Below are 18,137 nucleotides of genomic sequence, written 5' to 3'. Positions count from 1 at the left end.
TTACATCGTGCTGCCTGGCTATTGATGCACTCGACCACGGTCATATTGTCAGACCAAAATACCACAGAGTGATCTTTGAACCCTTCGGGCCAGGTTCTCAGGGCCACCAAAATGGGGAAAAGTTCCAGGAAAGCAATATTACTTGTCAGTCCATTGTCATGCCACCATGCCGGCCACCTTTGTGCCGACCATTTTGTGCCGAAGATGGCACCAAAACCTATGCTACCTGCCGAATCTGTCCATAGCCCCAGTTCTTCAGAGGACACGGCCGGTTTGTTCCAGATGACTCGACCATTAAAATCCGCCAGAAATGCCAACCAAATGCGCATGTCCTGGCGGACCTCAGCCGATAGTCTCGTGCGATGATGACCCTCCTTTAGGCCGACCATAGCTTGGGCAATTGAAAGGGAAAGGGCGGGCCATCGGTATAACCCTCAGGGCAAAATTCAACTGTCCCACCAGCTGCTGTAATTGATGCAGCGTAATTTTAGATTGATTTATACACATTTGCAGGGCTGCCCTGAACTTCCACACTTTGTCAGCTGGTAAACGAAAACAACCCTCATTGGAGTCTAACTCGATCCCCAGAAACTCGAGGCAAGTCGCAGGACCCACCGTCTTACCTGGTGCCAATGGCACACCAAACTGCTTCATTAATACACAAAATTCGACCAAGGCCTGGCCACATTCGAGATCCCCGGCTGCCCCAAGGAACAGAAAATCATCAAGGTAATGCATTACATGTTGGAAACCCGTCCTCTTTGTGAAGATCCATTGTAGAAAACTACTGAATTTCTCGAAATAGGCACAAGATATAGAGCACCCCATCGGCATACACCTATCCATGTAATAATGACCCTGAAACATGAAACCCAGGAGACGCTGGTCGTCTGGGTGTACCGGGAGCAATCGGAACGCTGACTCGATATCTGACTTCGCCATCAGCGCCCCGAGCCCCAGGCGATTCAAAATGGCTACGGCCTCATCGAAGGATGCGTACCGAACCGAACACACTTCTGGGTCTATTGCATCGTTTACAGAAAGACCACGTGGAGCTGATAAATTATGAATCAGTCGGAACTCACCCGGGTCCTTCTTGGGGACCACCCCTAAAGGAGAACAAACAAAACCCTGCACCGGGGGTACACTAAACGGGCCAGCAACCCGACCTCGAGTAACCTCTTTCCGGATCTTATCCTGTACCACGGTCGTATGCTGCAGGACCGAAAGTTGATTTTTACACTTCTCCACACCCTGAAAGTCCCCTACCGGGATGCGGAAACCATACGAAAACCCGTTCCGCAGCACCCCAGCAGAAGTACGATCCGGGTATTCACTGAGCCAGGGAATCATCGCCAAGGTATCAATCGGGGTAGGTAAAGGCGCCCCTCGTACTATGTTAGACCTGTTTGGCGCCTCCTCTACCCCCGTTATCACCCGTTTTGGCTCTGCACGTGGACTCAGGATGGGACGACCCGCACCCACTACATTCGTGTTTAAATTTACACGATCCCTGGGGCCTAGTACATTTTCCTCTGTTGAAATTCCAGCAGAACCCCCTTTTCCCTGTATTGCCGGCAGGTCTCGAGTAATCGTCGGTACCCGTACCTGATCGAAAGGGCGTCCCCGCATATTGGCGGGAGGATTCGCCAACATTACTCCCTACCAATGGTATCTTCAACATTCCTGTCTCCTTCATTTTATCCCATGTCAAAGAATCATAACAATCCCAGGTTAAGCTTTTATTATGCTCTTTAGCCTTTCTAAAAAGATTATCGTAGCAGAACCAATGGTTACCCTGGTGTGACGTCGAGTACCCCATGATTCGCGACTGATAGGTCGGCAACTCAGAAAGCAACTCGGGCCTACGTTCCCCCAAGATCGACGTAAAAATCCCCCATGCTTTGCCCCAATTGCCAATATTCTCATTCACTTTAAAGGCGGCCATTTTTGCGCGCCAAACACCCGGATGCATGAGGTCTTTCTGGCCCTTAACATGCTCCACCTCATAATGATCAACAAGCAACGAGAAGATGTTCACATATTCCCCCGCCCAAATCTTCTCTTTAATTGCCAAAGGCACATGTTGACCCAACCTTTCTCTACGAGAGGGTGCTGACTCGTCCCTCGCAATCGGCAATGGCCGCTTACCTGCACCGGACGCTGCCTCTGCGGTCGTAATCGTCCCTGGTGGCTTGTCAACTACTGCAGCCGGCGCGGACACCTTGGCTGCATCCCGTTTCTCGCGCAATTGCTTCATCAGCGCCTGCGCGTCGACAGCCGTGGCGCCCTCACTACTTTCGCCCAACCACGCTGCAAGTTGTGCTGCCAGCTCGGGCGGCATATCTTCATTGGACACCGGGGTGACCACCACGGGAATCGGATTCCCCTCCACAGGTACTGGGGTTGGCGCTTCGAGCGGGGTACAGGGAACCGGGACGTCTCCCCCAGCTGGTCCCCTCCTTGGCCTCTTGGCTCTCCCTCCTGGGGCTGCTCCAGCCGAAGGACGTTCCGGCCCCCCTTCCCCCTCTCTCTCCGCCACCCGCTTCTTCAGCTCGGTCATCTCCTTCATGAGGACCCGAAGCATCTGTTCAGTCGTCATTCTCTTTCCGCCTTTCTTGGGCATTTCTCCGACAGAGTATCTGTAAGACAAAAGAAAGATTACAACGCTCAAAATTGGCTCTTCGTTCCGTCTCGAGCTCACGTGCAGCGAGGAGGTGCAGCTTCAGAGCACAGGAACAAGAGGACGCCTTCTGGTCTTGCGTCCCCTTTTATCCGTCTTCAGGGCGGGCGTAAACCCGCCCCTGCCTGCCCGGAGGGCGTGGCCAGCCGCGTCAGTGTCTAGGCCAGCCCACTATAGGGCGGGAAAAAGCGCGCCCCGGCTACGCCGCTTCGGGCATACCAGCCGAGACTCGCTTCCCGCCCAAGATGGCTTCCCGGGGGGATCGTGGTACTCTGCCATACGTGCGGGGGGACCGAGTGGTCGCCCCTTTCCAAATTATATGAATAGGGTAAACTTCAAATTAGAGAGGTGTTTTTGAATAAATGAAGAGTCTTCATTCATCTTAAGTGTTTGAGTAGAGAAGTGTGTGAACTTAGAAAAGAATATGAAAGTGAAAAAGCAATATTCTCTTGAACACCATAAAGAAAAGTGTTTCAAAACTAAGAATCAAGTGGGTGCTGTGGCTTAGCTCGTTAAAGCGCCTGTCTAGTAAACAGGAGATCCTGAGTTCAACTCTCAGCAGCGCCTTGCTTTTCTCATTGTTATATAACAAATCACTTTCATTAGGTCTTATTCCGATACAATTAAAATATAAAAGTCTGATTCATCTTACTGTTGAAAAGATCATCTTAAACCTTATAAAAACCCAAGTATTTTCAAGATTATAGAATGAATACTGTTATTGCAAAATGAAAAAAAACTACATATCTATGAGAAAGATGTAGATGAAATTTCTACCTAGATTTGAGCAATATTAACACCTTCATGAATAAAATTGTAAAGAATTCAAGAAATGAAATTGGGTTTTATAAGAGTACCTGTTTATTAAAACATATTAATCCTTGCGTAGTGATTGAGTATCTTTTCGTGTTTAAGATTACAATACATATAAAGAAGAATTTATAGCAGAAAACACATTTTCATCATCAACAATAAATGATTCATGCATTTTTTTACTATTACCGTTGGTGCTGTGGCTTAGTGGTTAAAGCTCCTGTCTCGTAAACAGGAAATCCTAAGTTCAAATCTCAGCAGCACCTAACTGTTTTCTCCATGCTTTCCAAATAATTTTCATCAAACAAGTGTTGAATACAATTTAAGAATAAACATCTGGTTCTATGAACTTTAGAATAAGTTAACTTAAAAATTAAATAACATGCTTGGTATTGTGAAGATTTTTGTAGGAATGCATTGACTGAAATAGGGAAAAGAAAATGACAAAGAACAAGATAGAGGTGAATGATCACTCTATTTTTGAATTCAACTAATCCATTCTTCAGCAAGGTATATTTTAAAATGATATGAATAGGGTAAACTTCAAATTAGAGAGGTGTTTTTGAATAAGTGAAGAGTCTTCATTCATCTTAAGTGTTTGAGTGTAGAAGTGTGTGAACTTAGAAAAGAATATGAAAGTGAAAAAGCAATATTCTCTTGAACACCATAAAGAAAAGTGTTTCAAAATTAAGAATCAAGTGGGTGCTGTGGCTTAGCTGGTTAAAGTGCCTGTCTAGTAAACCAGAGATCTTGAGTTCAACTCTCAGCAGTGCCTTGCTTTTCTCATTGTTATATAACAAATCATTTTCATTGGGTCTTATTCCGATACAATTAAAATATAAAAGTCTGATTCATCTTACTGTTGAACAGATCATCTTAAACCTTATAAAACCCAAGAATTTTCAAGATTATAGAATGAATACTGTTATTGCAAAATGAAGAAAATACATATCTATGAGAAAGAAGTAGATGAAATTTCTACCTAGATTTGAGCAATATTAATACCTTCATGAAAAAAATTGTAAAGAATTCAAGAAATTAAATTGGGTTTTACAAGAGTACCTGTTTATTAAAACATATTAATCCTTGCGTAGTGATAGAGTATCTTTTCGTGTTTAAGATTACAATACATATAAAGAAGAATGTATAGCAGAAAACACATTTTCATCATCAACAATAAATTATTTATGCATTTTTTACTGTTATCATTGGTGCTGTGGCTTAGTGGTTAAAGTGCCTGTCTCGTAATCCGGAAATCCTGAGTTCAAATCTCAGCAGCACCTAACTGTTTTCTCCATGCTTTCCGAATAATTTTCATCAAACACATGTTGAATACAATTTAAGAATAAACATCTGGTTCTATGAACTTTAGAATAAGTTATCTTAAAAATTAAATACAATGATTGCTATTGTGAAGATTTTTGTAGGAATGCATTGACTGAAATAGGGAAAAGAAAATGACAAAGAACAAGATAGAGGTGAATGATCACTCTATTGTTGAATTCAACTAATCCATTCTTCAGCAAGGTATAGTTTAAATGATATGAATAGGGTAAACTTCAAATTAGAGAGGTGTTTTTGAATAAATGAAGAGTCTTCATTCGTCTTAAGTGTTTGAGTAGAGAAGTGTGTGAACTTAGAAAAGAATATGAAAGTGAAAAAGCAATATTCTCTTGAACACCATAAAGAAAAGTGTTTCAATAAAAGAATCAAGTGGGTGCTGTGGCTTAGCTGGTTAAAGCGCCTGTCTAGTAAACTGGAGATCCTGAGTTCAACTCTCAGCAGCGCCTTGCTTTTCTCATTGTTATATAACAAATCATTTTCATTAGGTCTTATTCCGATACAATTAAAATATAAAAGTCTGATTCATCTTACTGTTGAAAAGATCATCTTAAACCTTATAAAAACCCAAGTATTTTCAAGATTATAGAATGAATACTGTTATTGCAAAATGAAAAAACTACATATCTATGAGAAAGACGTAGATGAAATTTCTACCTAGATTTGAGCAATATTAATACCTTCATGAAACAAAATTGTAAAGAATTCAAGAAATGAAATTGGGTTTTATAAGAGTACCTGTTTATTAAAACATATTAATCCTTGCGTAGTCATTGAGTATCTTTTCGTGTTTAAGATTACAATACATATAAAGAAGAATTTATGGCAGAAAACACATTTTCATCATCAACAATAAATTATTTATGCATTTTTTACTATTAACGTTGGTGCTGTGGCTTAGTGGTTAAAGCACCTGTCTCGTAAACAGGAAATCCTGAGTTCAAATCTCAGCAGCACCTAACAGTTTTCTCCTTGCTTTCCGAATAATTTTCATCAAACAAGTGTTGAATACAATTTAAGAATAAACATCTGGTTCTATGAACTTTAGAATACGTTATCTTAAAAATTAAATAAAATGATTGGTATTGTGAAGATTTTTGTAGGAATGCATTGACTGAAATAGGGAAAAGAGAATGACAAAGAACAAGATAGAGGTGAATGATCACTCTATTGGTGAATTCAAGTAATCCATTCTTCAGCAAGGTATAGTTTAAAATGATATGAATAGGGTAAACTTCAAATTAGAGAGGTGTTTTTGAATAAATGAAGAGTCTTCATTCATCTTAAGTGTTTGAGTAGAGAAGTGTGTGAACTTAGAAAAGAATATGACAGTGAAAAAGCAATATTCTCTTGAACACCATAAAGAAAAGTGTTTCAAAACTAAGAATCAAGTGGGTGCTGTGTCTTAGCTGGTTAAAGCGCCTGTCTAGTAAACTGGAGATCCTGAGTTCAACTCTCAGCAGTATCTTGCATTTCTCATTGTTATTTAACAAATCATTTTCATTAGGTCTTATTCTGATACAATTAAAATATTAAAAGTCTGATTCATCTTACTGTTGAACAGATCATATTAAACCTTATAAAAACCCAAGTATTTTCAAGATTATAGAATGAATACTGTTATTGCAAAATTAAAAAAAAACTACATATCTATGAGAAAGACGTAGATGAAATTTCTACCTAGATTTGAGCAATATTAATACCTTCATGAAACAAAATTGTAAAGAATTCAAGAAATGAAATTGGGTTTTATAAGAGTACCTGTTTATTAAAACATATTAATCCAGCGTAGTGATTGAGTATCTTTTCGTGTTTAAGATTACAATACATATAAAGAAGAATTCATAGCAGGAAACACATTTTCATCATCAACAATACATTATTTATGCATTTTTTACTATTAATGTTGGTGCTGTGCCTTAGTGGTTAAAGCGCCTGTCTCGTAAACAGGAAATCCTGAGTTCAAATCTCAGCAGCACCTAACAGTTTTCTCCATGCTTTCCGAATAATTTTCATCAAACAAGTGTTGAATACAATTTAAGAATAAACATCTGGTTCTATGAACTTTAGAATAAGTTATCTTAAAAATTAAATAAAATGCTTGGTATTTTGAAGATTTTTGTAGGAATGCATTGACTGAAATAGGGAAAAGAAAATGACAAAGAACAAGATAGAGGTGAATGATCACTCTATTGTTGAATTCAACTAATCCATTCTTCAGCAAGGTATATTTTAAAATGATATGAATAGGGTAAACTTCAAATTAGAGAGGTGTTTTTGAATAAGTGAAGAGTCTTCATTCATCTTAAGTGTTTGAGTAGAGAAGTGTGTGAACTTAGAAAAGAATATGCAAGTGAAAAAGCAATATTCTCTTGAACACCATAAAGAAAAGTGTTTCAAAACTAAGAATCAAGTGGGTGCTGTATCTTAGCTGGTTAAAGCGCCTGTCTAGTAAACTGGAGATCCTGAGTTCAACTCTCAGCAGTATCTTGCTTTTCTCATTGTTATTTAACAAATCATTTTCATTAGGTCTTATTCTGATACAATTAAAATATTAAAAGTCTGATTCATCTTACTGTTGAACAGATCATATTAAACCTTATAAAAACCCAAGTATTTTCAAGATTATAGAATGAATACTGTTATTGCAAAATTAAAAAAAACTACATATCTATGAGAAAGACATAGATGAAATTTCTACCTAGATTTGAGCAATATTAATACCTACATGAAACAAAATTGTAAAGAATTCAAGAAATGAAATTGGGTTTTATAAGAGTACCTGTTTATTAAAACATATTAATCCTTGCGTAGTGATTGAGTATCTTTTCGTGTTTAAGATTACAATACATATAAAGAAGAATTTATGGCAGAAAACACATTTTCATCATCAACAATAAATTATGTATGCATTTTTTACTATTAACGTTGGTGCTGTGGCTTAGTGGTTAAAGCGCCTGTCTCGTAAACAGGAAATCCTAAGTTCAAATCTCAGCAGCACCTAACTGTTTTCTCCATGCTTTCCGAATAATTTTCATCAAACAAGTGTTGAATACAAATTAAGAATAAACATCTGGTTCTATGAACGTTAAACTACGTTATCTTAAAAATTAAATAAAATGATTGGTATTGTGAAGATTTTTGTAGGAATGCATTGACTGAAATAGGGAAAAGAAAATGACAAAGAACAAGATAGAGGTGAATGATCACTCTATTGTTGAATTCAAGTAATCCATTCTTCAGCAAGGTATAGTTTAAAATGATATGAATAGGGTAAACTTCAAATTAGAGGGGTGTTTTTGAATAAATGAAGAGTCTTCATTCATCTTAAGTGTTTGAGTAGAGAAGTGTGTGAACTTAGAAAAGAATATGAAAGTGAAAAAGCAATATTCTCTTGAACACCATAAAGAAAAGTGTTTCAAAATTAAGACTCAAGTGGGTGCTGTGGCTTAGCTGGTTAAAGCGCCTGTCTAGTTAACAGGAGATCCTGAGTTCAACACTCAGCAGTGCCTTGCTTTTCTCATTGTTATATAACAAATCATTTTCATTAGGTCTTATTCCGATACAATTAAAATATAAAAGTCTGATTCATCTTACTGTTGAAAAGATCATCTTAAACCTTATAAAAACCCAAGTATGTTCAAGATTATAGAATGAATACTGTTATTGCAAAATGAAAAAAAAACTACATATCTATGAGAAAGACGTAGATGAAATTTCTACCTAGATTTGAGCAATATTAATACCTTCATGAAACAAAATTGTAAAGAATTCAAGAAATGAAATTGGGTTTTATAAGAGTACCTGTTTATTAAAACATAATAATCCTTGCGTAGTGATTGTGTATCTTTTCGTGTTTAAGATTACAATACATATAAAGAAGAATTCATAGCAGGAAACACATTTTCATCATCAACAATAAATTATTTATGCATTTTTTACTATTAATGTTGGTGCTGCGGCTTAGTGGTTAAAGCGCCTGTCTCGTAAACAGGAAATCCTGAGTTCAAATCTCAGCAGCACCTAACTGTTTTCTCCATGCTTTCCGAATTATTTTTATCAAACAAGTGTTGAATACAATTTAAGAATAAACATCTGGTTCTATGAACTTTAGAATAAGTTATCTTAAAAATTAAATAAAATGATTGGTATTGTGAAGATTTTTGTAGGAATGCATTGACTGAAATAGGGAAAAGAAAATGACAAAGAACAAGATAGAGGTGAATGATCACTCTATTGTTGAATTCAACTAATCCATTCTTCAGCAAGGTATAGTTTAAATGATATGAATAGGGTAAACTTCAAATTAGAGAGGTGTTTTTGAATAAATGAAGAGTCTTCATTCGTCTTAAGTGTTTGAGTAGAGAAGTGTGTGAACTTAGAAAAGAATATGAAAGTGAAAAAGCAATATTCTCTTGAACACCATAAAGAAAAGTGTTTCAAAACTAAGAATCACGTGGGTGCTGTGGCTTAGCTGGTTAAAGCGCCTGTCTAGTAAACTGGAGATCCTGAGTTCAACTCTCAGCAGTATCTTGCTTTTCTCATTGTTATTTAACAAATCATTTTCATTAGGTCTTATTCCGATACAATTAAAATATAAAAGTCTGATTCATCTTACTGTTGAAAAGATCATCTTAAACCTTATAAAAACCCAAGTATTTTCAAGATTATAGAATGAATACTGTTATTGCAAAATTAAAAAAACTACATATCTATGAGAAAGACGTAGATGAAATTTCTACCTAGATTTGAGCAATATTAATACCTTCATGAAACAAAATTGTAAAGAATTCAAGAAATGAAATTGGGTTTTATAAGAGTACCTGTTTATTAAAACATATTAATCCTTGCGTAGTGATTGAGTATCTTTTCGTGTTTAAGATTACAATACATATAAAGAAGAATTTATGGCAGAAAACACATTTTCATCATCAACAATAAATTATTCATGCATTTTTTACTATTAACGTTGGTGCTGTGGCTTAGTGGTTAAAGCGCCTGTCTCGTAAACAGGAAATCCTGAGTTCAAATCTCAGAAGCACCTAACTGTTTTCTCCATGCTTTCCGAATAATTTTCATCAAACAAGTGTTGAATGCAATTTAAGAATAAACATCTGGTTCTATGAACTTTAGAATAAGTTATCTTAAAAATTAAATAAAATGCTTGGTATTGTGAAGATTTTTGTAGGAATGCATTGACTGAAATAGGGAAAAGAAAATGACAAAGAACAAGATAGAGGTGAATGATCACTCTATTGTTGAATTCACCTAATCCATTCTTCAGCAAGGTATAGTTTAAATGATATGAATAGGGTAAACTTCAAATTAGAGAGGTGTTTTTGAATAAATGAAGAGTCTTCATTCGTCTTAAGTGTTTGAGTAGAGAAGTGTGTGAACTTAGAAAAGAATATGAAAGTGAAAAAGCAATATTCTCTTGAACACCATAAAGAAAAGTGTTTCAAATTTAAGAATCAAGTGGGTGCTGTGGCTTAGCTGGTTAAAGCGCCTGTCTAGTAAACTGGAGATCCTGAGTTCAACTCTCAGCAGCGCCTTGCTTCTCTCATTGTTATATAACAAATCATTTTCATTAGGTCTTATTCCGATTCAATTAAAATATAAAAGTCTGATTCATCTTACTGTTGAAAAGATCATCTTAAACCTTATAAAAACCCAAGTATTTTCAAGATTATAGAATGAATACTGTTATTGCAAAATGAAAAAAAACTACATATCTATGAGAAAGACGTAGATTAAATTTCTACCTAGATTTGAGCAATATTAATACCTTCATGAAACAAAATTGTAAAGAATTCAAGAAATGAAATTGGGTTTTATAAGAGTACCTGTTTATTAAAACATATTAATCCTTGCGTAGTGATTGAGTATCTTTTCGTGTTTAAGATTACAATACATATAAAGAAGAATTTATGGCAGAAAACACATTTTCATCATCAACAATAAATTATTTATGCATTTTTTACTATTAACATTGGTGCTGTGGCTTAGTGGTTAAAGTGCCTGTCTCGTAAACTGGAAATCCTGAGTTCAAATCTCAGCAGCACCTAACTGTTTTCTCCATGCTTTCTGAATAATTTTCATCAAACAAGTGTTGAATACAATTTAAGAATAAACATCTGGTTCTATAAACTTTAGAATAAGTTATCTTAAAAATTAAATAAAATGATTGGTATTGTGAAGATTTTTGTAGGAATGCATTGACTGAAATAGGGAAAAGAAAATGTTAAAGAACAAGATAGAGGTGAATGATCACTCTATTGTTGAATTCAAGTAATCCATTCTTCAGCAAGGTATAGTTTAAAATGATATGAATAGGGTAAACTTCAAATTAGAGAGGTGTTTTTGAATAAATGAAGAGTCTTCATTCATCTTAAGTGTTTGAGTAGAGAAGTGTGTGAACTTAGAAAAGAATATGAAAGTGAAAAAGCAATATTCTCTTGAACACCGAAAAGAAATGTGTTTCAAAATTAAGACTCAAGTGGGTGCTGTGGCTTAGCTGGTTAAAGCCCCTGTCTAGTTAACAGGACATCCTGAGTTCATCATCATCAAAAATAAATTATTTATGCATTTTTTACTATTAATGTTGGTGCTGCGGCTTAGTGGTTAAAGCGCCTGTCTCGTAAACAGGAAATCCTGAGTTCAAATCTCAGCAGCACCTAACTGTTTTCTCCATGCTTTCCGAATTATTTTTATCAAACAAGTGTTGTATACAATTTAAGAATAAACATCTGGTTCTATGAACTTTAGAATAAGTTATCTTAAAAATTAAATAAAATGCTTGGTATTGTGAAGATTTTTGTAGAAAGGCATTGACTGAAATAGGGAAAAGAACATGACAAAGAACAAGATAGAGGTGAATGATCACTCTATTGTTGAATTCAAGTAATCCATTTTTCAGCAAGGTATAGTTTAAAATGATATGAATAGGGTAAACTTCAAATTAGAGAGGTGTTTTTGAATAAATGAAGAGTCTTCATTCATCTTAAGTGTTTGAGTAGAGAAGTGTGTGAACTTAGAAAAGAATATGAAAGTGAAAAAGCAATATTCTCTTGAACACCATAAAGAAAAGTGTTTCAAAATTAAGACTCAAGTGGGTGCTGTGGCTTAGCTGGTTAAAGCCCCTGTCTAGTTAACAGGACATCCTGAGTTCATCATCATCAACAATAAATTATTTATGCATTTTTTACTATTAACGTTGGTGCTGTGGCTTAGTGGTTAAAGCGCCTGTCTCGTAAACAGGAAATCCTGAGTTCAAATCTCAGCAGCACCTAACTGTTTTCTCCATGCTTTCCGAATAATTTTCATCAAACAAGTGTTGAATTCAATTTAAGAATAAACATCTGGTTCTATGAACTTTAGAATAAGTTATCTTAAACATTAAATAAAATGCTTGTTATTGTGAAGATTTTTGTAGGAATGCATTGACTGAAATAGGGAAAAGAAAATGACAAAGAACAAGATAGAGGTGAATGATCACTCTATTGTTGAATTCAAGTAATCCATTCTTCAGCAAGGTATAGTTTAAAATGATATGAATAGGGTAAACTTCAAATTTGAGAGGTGTTTTTGAATAAATGAAGAGTCTTCATTCATCTTAAGTGTTTGAGTAGAGAAGTGTGTGAACTTAGAAAAGAATATGAAAGTGAAAAAGCAATATTCTCTTGAACACCATAAAGAAAAGTGTTTCAAAATTAAGACTCAAGTGGGTGCTGTGGCTTAGCTGGTTAAAGCCCCTGTCTAGTTAACAGGACATCCTGAGTTCAACACTCAGCAGTATCTTGCTTTTCTCATTGTTATTTAACAAATCATTTTCATTAGGTCTTATTCCGATACAATTAAAATATTAAAAGTCTGATTCATCTTACTGTTGAACTGATCATCTTAAACCTTATAAAAACCCAAGTATTTTCAAGATTATAGAATGAATACTGTTATTGCAAAATGAAAAAAACGACATATCTATGAGAAAGACGTAGATGAAATTTCTACCTAGATTTGAGCAATATTAATACCTTCATGAAAAAAATTGTAAAGAATTCAAGAAATGAAATTAGGTTTTATAAGAGTACCTGTTTATTAAAACATATTAATCCTTGCATAGTGATTGAGTATCTTTTCCTGTTTAAGATTACAATACATATAAAGAAGAATTTATAGCAGAAAACACATTTTCATCATCAACAATAAATTAATTATGCATTTTTTACTAATAACGTTGGTGCTGTGGCTTGGTGGTTTAAGCGACTGTCTCGTAAACAGGAAATCCTGAGTTAAAATCTCAGCAGAACCTAACTGTTTTCTCCATGCTTTATGAATAATTTTCATCAAACAAGTGTTGAATACAATTTAAGAATAAACATCTGGTTCTATGAACTTTAGAATAAGTTATCTTAAAAATTAAATAAAATGCTTGGTATTGTGAAGATTTTTGTAGGAATGCATTGACTGAAATAGGCAAAAGAAAATGACAAAGAACAAGATAGAGGTGAATGATCACTCTATTGTTGAATTCAACTAATCCATTCTTTAGCAAGGTATATTTTAAAATGATATGAATAGGGTAAACTTCAAATTAGAGAGTTGTTTTTGAATAAGTGAAGAGTCTTCATTCATCTTGTGTTTGAGTAGAGAAGTGTGTGAACTTAGAAAAGAATATGAAAGTGAAAAAGCAATATTCTCTTGAACACCATGAAGAAAATTGTTTCAAAATTAAGAATCAAGTGGGTGCTGTGGCTTAGCTCGTTAAAGCACCTGTCTAGTAAACAGGAGATCCTGAGTTCAACTCTCAGCAGTGTCTTGCTTTTCTCATTGTTATATAACAAATCATTTTCATTGGGTCTTATTCCGATACAATTAAAATATAAAAGTCTGATTCATCTTACTGTTGAACAGATCATCTTAAACCTTATAAAACCCAAGAATTTTCAAGATTATAGAATGAATACTGTTATTGCAAAATGAAGAAAATACATATCTATGAGAAAGAAGTAGATGAAATTTCTACCTAGATTTGAGCAATATTAATACCTTCATGAAAAAAATTGTAAAGAATTCAAGAAATTAAATTGGGTTTTACAAGAGTACCTGTTTATTAAAACATATTAATCCTTGCGTAGTGATAGAGTATCTTTTCGTGTTTAAGATTACAATACATATAAAGAAGAATGTATAGCAGAAAACACATTTTCATCATCAACAATAAATTATTTATGCATTTTTTACTGTTATCATTGGTGCTGTGGCTTAGTGGTTAAAGTGCCTGTCTCGTAATCCGGAAATCCTGAGTTCAAATCTCAGCAGCACCTAACTGTTTTCTCCATGCTTTCCGAATAATTTTCATCAAACACATGTTGAATACAATTTAAGAATAAACATCTGGTTCTATGAACTTTAGAATAAGTTATCTTAAAAATTAAATACAATGATTGCTATTGTGAAGATTTTTGTAGGAATGCATTGACTGAAATAGGGAAAAGAAAATGACAAAGAACAAGATAGAGGTGAATGATCACTCTATTGTTGAATTCAACTAATCCATTCTTCAGCAAGGTATAGTTTAAATGATATGAATAGGGTAAACTTCAAATTAGAGAGGTGTTTTTGAATAAATGAAGAGTCTTCATTCGTCTTAAGTGTTTGAGTAGAGAAGTGTGTGAACTTAGAAAAGAATATGAAAGTGAAAAAGCAATATTCTCTTGAACACCATAAAGAAAAGTGTTTCAATAAAAGAATCAAGTGGGTGCTGTGGCTTAGCTGGTTAAAGCGCCTGTCTAGTAAACTGGAGATCCTGAGTTCAACTCTCAGCAGCGCCTTGCTTTTCTCATTGTTATATAACAAATCATTTTCATTAGGTCTTATTCCGATACAATTAAAATATAAAAGTCTGATTCATCTTACTGTTGAAAAGATCATCTTAAACCTTATAAAAACCCAAGTATTTTCAAGATTATAGAATGAATACTGTTATTGCAAAATGAAAAAACTACATATCTATGAGAAAGACGTAGATGAAATTTCTACCTAGATTTGAGCAATATTAATACCTTCATGAAACAAAATTGTAAAGAATTCAAGAAATGAAATTGGGTTTTATAAGAGTACCTGTTTATTAAAACATATTAATCCTTGCGTAGTCATTGAGTATCTTTTCGTGTTTAAGATTACAATACATATAAAGAAGAATTTATGGCAGAAAACACATTTTCATCATCAACAATAAATTATTTATGCATTTTTTACTATTAACGTTGGTGCTGTGGCTTAGTGGTTAAAGCACCTGTCTCGTAAACAGGAAATCCTGAGTTCAAATCTCAGCAGCACCTAACAGTTTTCTCCTTGCTTTCCGAATAATTTTCATCAAACAAGTGTTGAATACAATTTAAGAATAAACATCTGGTTCTATGAACTTTAGAATACGTTATCTTAAAAATTAAATAAAATGATTGGTATTGTGAAGATTTTTGTAGGAATGCATTGACTGAAATAGGGAAAAGAGAATGACAAAGAACAAGATAGAGGTGAATGATCACTCTATTGGTGAATTCAAGTAATCCATTCTTCAGCAAGGTATAGTTTAAAATGATATGAATAGGGTAAACTTCAAATTAGAGAGGTGTTTTTGAATAAATGAAGAGTCTTCATTCATCTTAAGTGTTTGAGTAGAGAAGTGTGTGAACTTAGAAAAGAATATGACAGTGAAAAAGCAATATTCTCTTGAACACCATAAAGAAAAGTGTTTCAAAACTAAGAATCAAGTGGGTGCTGTGTCTTAGCTGGTTAAAGCGCCTGTCTAGTAAACTGGAGATCCTGAGTTCAACTCTCAGCAGTATCTTGCATTTCTCATTGTTATTTAACAAATCATTTTCATTAGGTCTTATTCTGATACAATTAAAATATTAAAAGTCTGATTCATCTTACTGTTGAACAGATCATATTAAACCTTATAAAAACCCAAGTATTTTCAAGATTATAGAATGAATACTGTTATTGCAAAATTAAAAAAAAACTACATATCTATGAGAAAGACGTAGATGAAATTTCTACCTAGATTTGAGCAATATTAATACCTTCATGAAACAAAATTGTAAAGAATTCAAGAAATGAAATTGGGTTTTATAAGAGTACCTGTTTATTAAAACATATTAATCCAGCGTAGTGATTGAGTATCTTTTCGTGTTTAAGATTACAATACATATAAAGAAGAATTCATAGCAGGAAACACATTTTCATCATCAACAATACATTATTTATGCATTTTTTACTATTAATGTTGGTGCTGTGCCTTAGTGGTTAAAGCGCCTGTCTCGTAAACAGGAAATCCTGAGTTCAAATCTCAGCAGCACCTAACAGTTTTCTCCATGCTTTCCGAATAATTTTCATCAAACAAGTGTTGAATACAATTTAAGAATAAACATCTGGTTCTATGAACTTTAGAATAAGTTATCTTAAAAATTAAATAAAATGCTTGGTATTTTGAAGATTTTTGTAGGAATGCATTGACTGAAATAGGGAAAAGAAAATGACAAAGAACAAGATAGAGGTGAATGATCACTCTATTGTTGAATTCAACTAATCCATTCTTCAGCAAGGTATATTTTAAAATGATATGAATAGGGTAAACTTCAAATTAGAGAGGTGTTTTTGAATAAGTGAAGAGTCTTCATTCATCTTAAGTGTTTGAGTAGAGAAGTGTGTGAACTTAGAAAAGAATATGCAAGTGAAAAAGCAATATTCTCTTGAACACCATAAAGAAAAGTGTTTCAAAACTAAGAATCAAGTGGGTGCTGTATCTTAGCTGGTTAAAGCGCCTGTCTAGTAAACTGGAGATCCTGAGTTCAACTCTCAGCAGTATCTTGCTTTTCTCATTGTTATTTAACAAATCATTTTCATTAGGTCTTATTCTGATACAATTAAAATATTAAAAGTCTGATTCATCTTACTGTTGAACAGATCATATTAAACCTTATAAAAACCCAAGTATTTTCAAGATTATAGAATGAATACTGTTATTGCAAAATTAAAAAAAACTACATATCTATGAGAAAGACATAGATGAAATTTCTACCTAGATTTGAGCAATATTAATACCTACATGAAACAAAATTGTAAAGAATTCAAGAAATGAAATTGGGTTTTATAAGAGTACCTGTTTATTAAAACATATTAATCCTTGCGTAGTGATTGAGTATCTTTTCGTGTTTAAGATTACAATACATATAAAGAAGAATTTATGGCAGAAAACACATTTTCATCATCAACAATAAATTATGTATGCATTTTTTACTATTAACGTTGGTGCTGTGGCTTAGTGGTTAAAGCGCCTGTCTCGTAAACAGGAAATCCTAAGTTCAAATCTCAGCAGCACCTAACTGTTTTCTCCATGCTTTCCGAATAATTTTCATCAAACAAGTGTTGAATACAAATTAAGAATAAACATCTGGTTCTATGAACGTTAAACTACGTTATCTTAAAAATTAAATAAAATGATTGGTATTGTGAAGATTTTTGTAGGAATGCATTGACTGAAATAGGGAAAAGAAAATGACAAAGAACAAGATAGAGGTGAATGATCACTCTATTGTTGAATTCAAGTAATCCATTCTTCAGCAAGGTATAGTTTAAAATGATATGAATAGGGTAAACTTCAAATTAGAGGGGTGTTTTTGAATAAATGAAGAGTCTTCATTCATCTTAAGTGTTTGAGTAGAGAAGTGTGTGAACTTAGAAAAGAATATGAAAGTGAAAAAGCAATATTCTCTTGAACACCATAAAGAAAAGTGTTTCAAAATTAAGACTCAAGTGGGTGCTGTGGCTTAGCTGGTTAAAGCGCCTGTCTAGTTAACAGGAGATCCTGAGTTCAACACTCAGCAGTGCCTTGCTTTTCTCATTGTTATATAACAAATCATTTTCATTAGGTCTTATTCCGATACAATTAAAATATAAAAGTCTGATTCATCTTACTGTTGAAAAGATCATCTTAAACCTTATAAAAACCCAAGTATGTTCAAGATTATAGAATGAATACTGTTATTGCAAAATGAAAAAAAAACTACATATCTATGAGAAAGACGTAGATGAAATTTCTACCTAGATTTGAGCAATATTAATACCTTCATGAAACAAAATTGTAAAGAATTCAAGAAATGAAATTGGGTTTTATAAGAGTACCTGTTTATTAAAACATAATAATCCTTGCGTAGTGATTGTGTATCTTTTCGTGTTTAAGATTACAATACATATAAAGAAGAATTCATAGCAGGAAACACATTTTCATCATCAACAA

The 18,137-nt window shown here is 34.2% G+C and overlaps 9 non-coding genes across 9 annotated transcripts; all 9 read left to right on the top strand.

The window, feature by feature from the left end:
- Window positions 1-5,212: 5,212 nt before the first annotated feature.
- TRNAT-AGU (transfer RNA threonine (anticodon AGU)) lies at window positions 5,213-5,286 on the top strand. Its single transcript has one exon. It is a non-coding gene; the product is annotated as a tRNA-Thr (tRNA).
- A 437-nt stretch (window positions 5,287-5,723) lies between these two features.
- TRNAT-CGU (transfer RNA threonine (anticodon CGU)) lies at window positions 5,724-5,796 on the top strand. The gene has a single exon. It is a non-coding gene; the product is annotated as a tRNA-Thr (tRNA).
- A 3,500-nt stretch (window positions 5,797-9,296) lies between these two features.
- On the top strand, window positions 9,297-9,370 carry TRNAT-AGU (transfer RNA threonine (anticodon AGU)). Its single transcript has one exon. It is a non-coding gene; the product is annotated as a tRNA-Thr (tRNA).
- A 438-nt stretch (window positions 9,371-9,808) lies between these two features.
- Window positions 9,809-9,881, top strand: TRNAT-CGU (transfer RNA threonine (anticodon CGU)). Its single transcript has one exon. It is a non-coding gene; the product is annotated as a tRNA-Thr (tRNA).
- A 434-nt stretch (window positions 9,882-10,315) lies between these two features.
- TRNAT-AGU (transfer RNA threonine (anticodon AGU)) lies at window positions 10,316-10,389 on the top strand. The gene has a single exon. It is a non-coding gene; the product is annotated as a tRNA-Thr (tRNA).
- Window positions 10,390-10,828: 439 nt separating this feature from the next.
- TRNAT-CGU (transfer RNA threonine (anticodon CGU)) lies at window positions 10,829-10,901 on the top strand. Its single transcript has one exon. It is a non-coding gene; the product is annotated as a tRNA-Thr (tRNA).
- A 1,151-nt stretch (window positions 10,902-12,052) lies between these two features.
- Window positions 12,053-12,125, top strand: TRNAT-CGU (transfer RNA threonine (anticodon CGU)). Its single transcript has one exon. It is a non-coding gene; the product is annotated as a tRNA-Thr (tRNA).
- Window positions 12,126-14,593: 2,468 nt separating this feature from the next.
- Window positions 14,594-14,667, top strand: TRNAT-AGU (transfer RNA threonine (anticodon AGU)). The gene has a single exon. It is a non-coding gene; the product is annotated as a tRNA-Thr (tRNA).
- A 437-nt stretch (window positions 14,668-15,104) lies between these two features.
- Window positions 15,105-15,177, top strand: TRNAT-CGU (transfer RNA threonine (anticodon CGU)). The gene has a single exon. It is a non-coding gene; the product is annotated as a tRNA-Thr (tRNA).
- The last annotated feature ends 2,960 nt before the right edge of the window (window positions 15,178-18,137 follow it).

This window comes from Lissotriton vulgaris, chromosome 12 (genome assembly GCF_964263255.1).
Source record: "Lissotriton vulgaris chromosome 12, aLisVul1.2, whole genome shotgun sequence".
NCBI classification, from domain to species: domain Eukaryota; kingdom Metazoa; phylum Chordata; class Amphibia; order Caudata; family Salamandridae; genus Lissotriton; species Lissotriton vulgaris.
The sequence above is the reverse complement of the archived record's forward strand: the minus strand, read 5'-3'. Positions and strand labels throughout refer to the sequence as shown.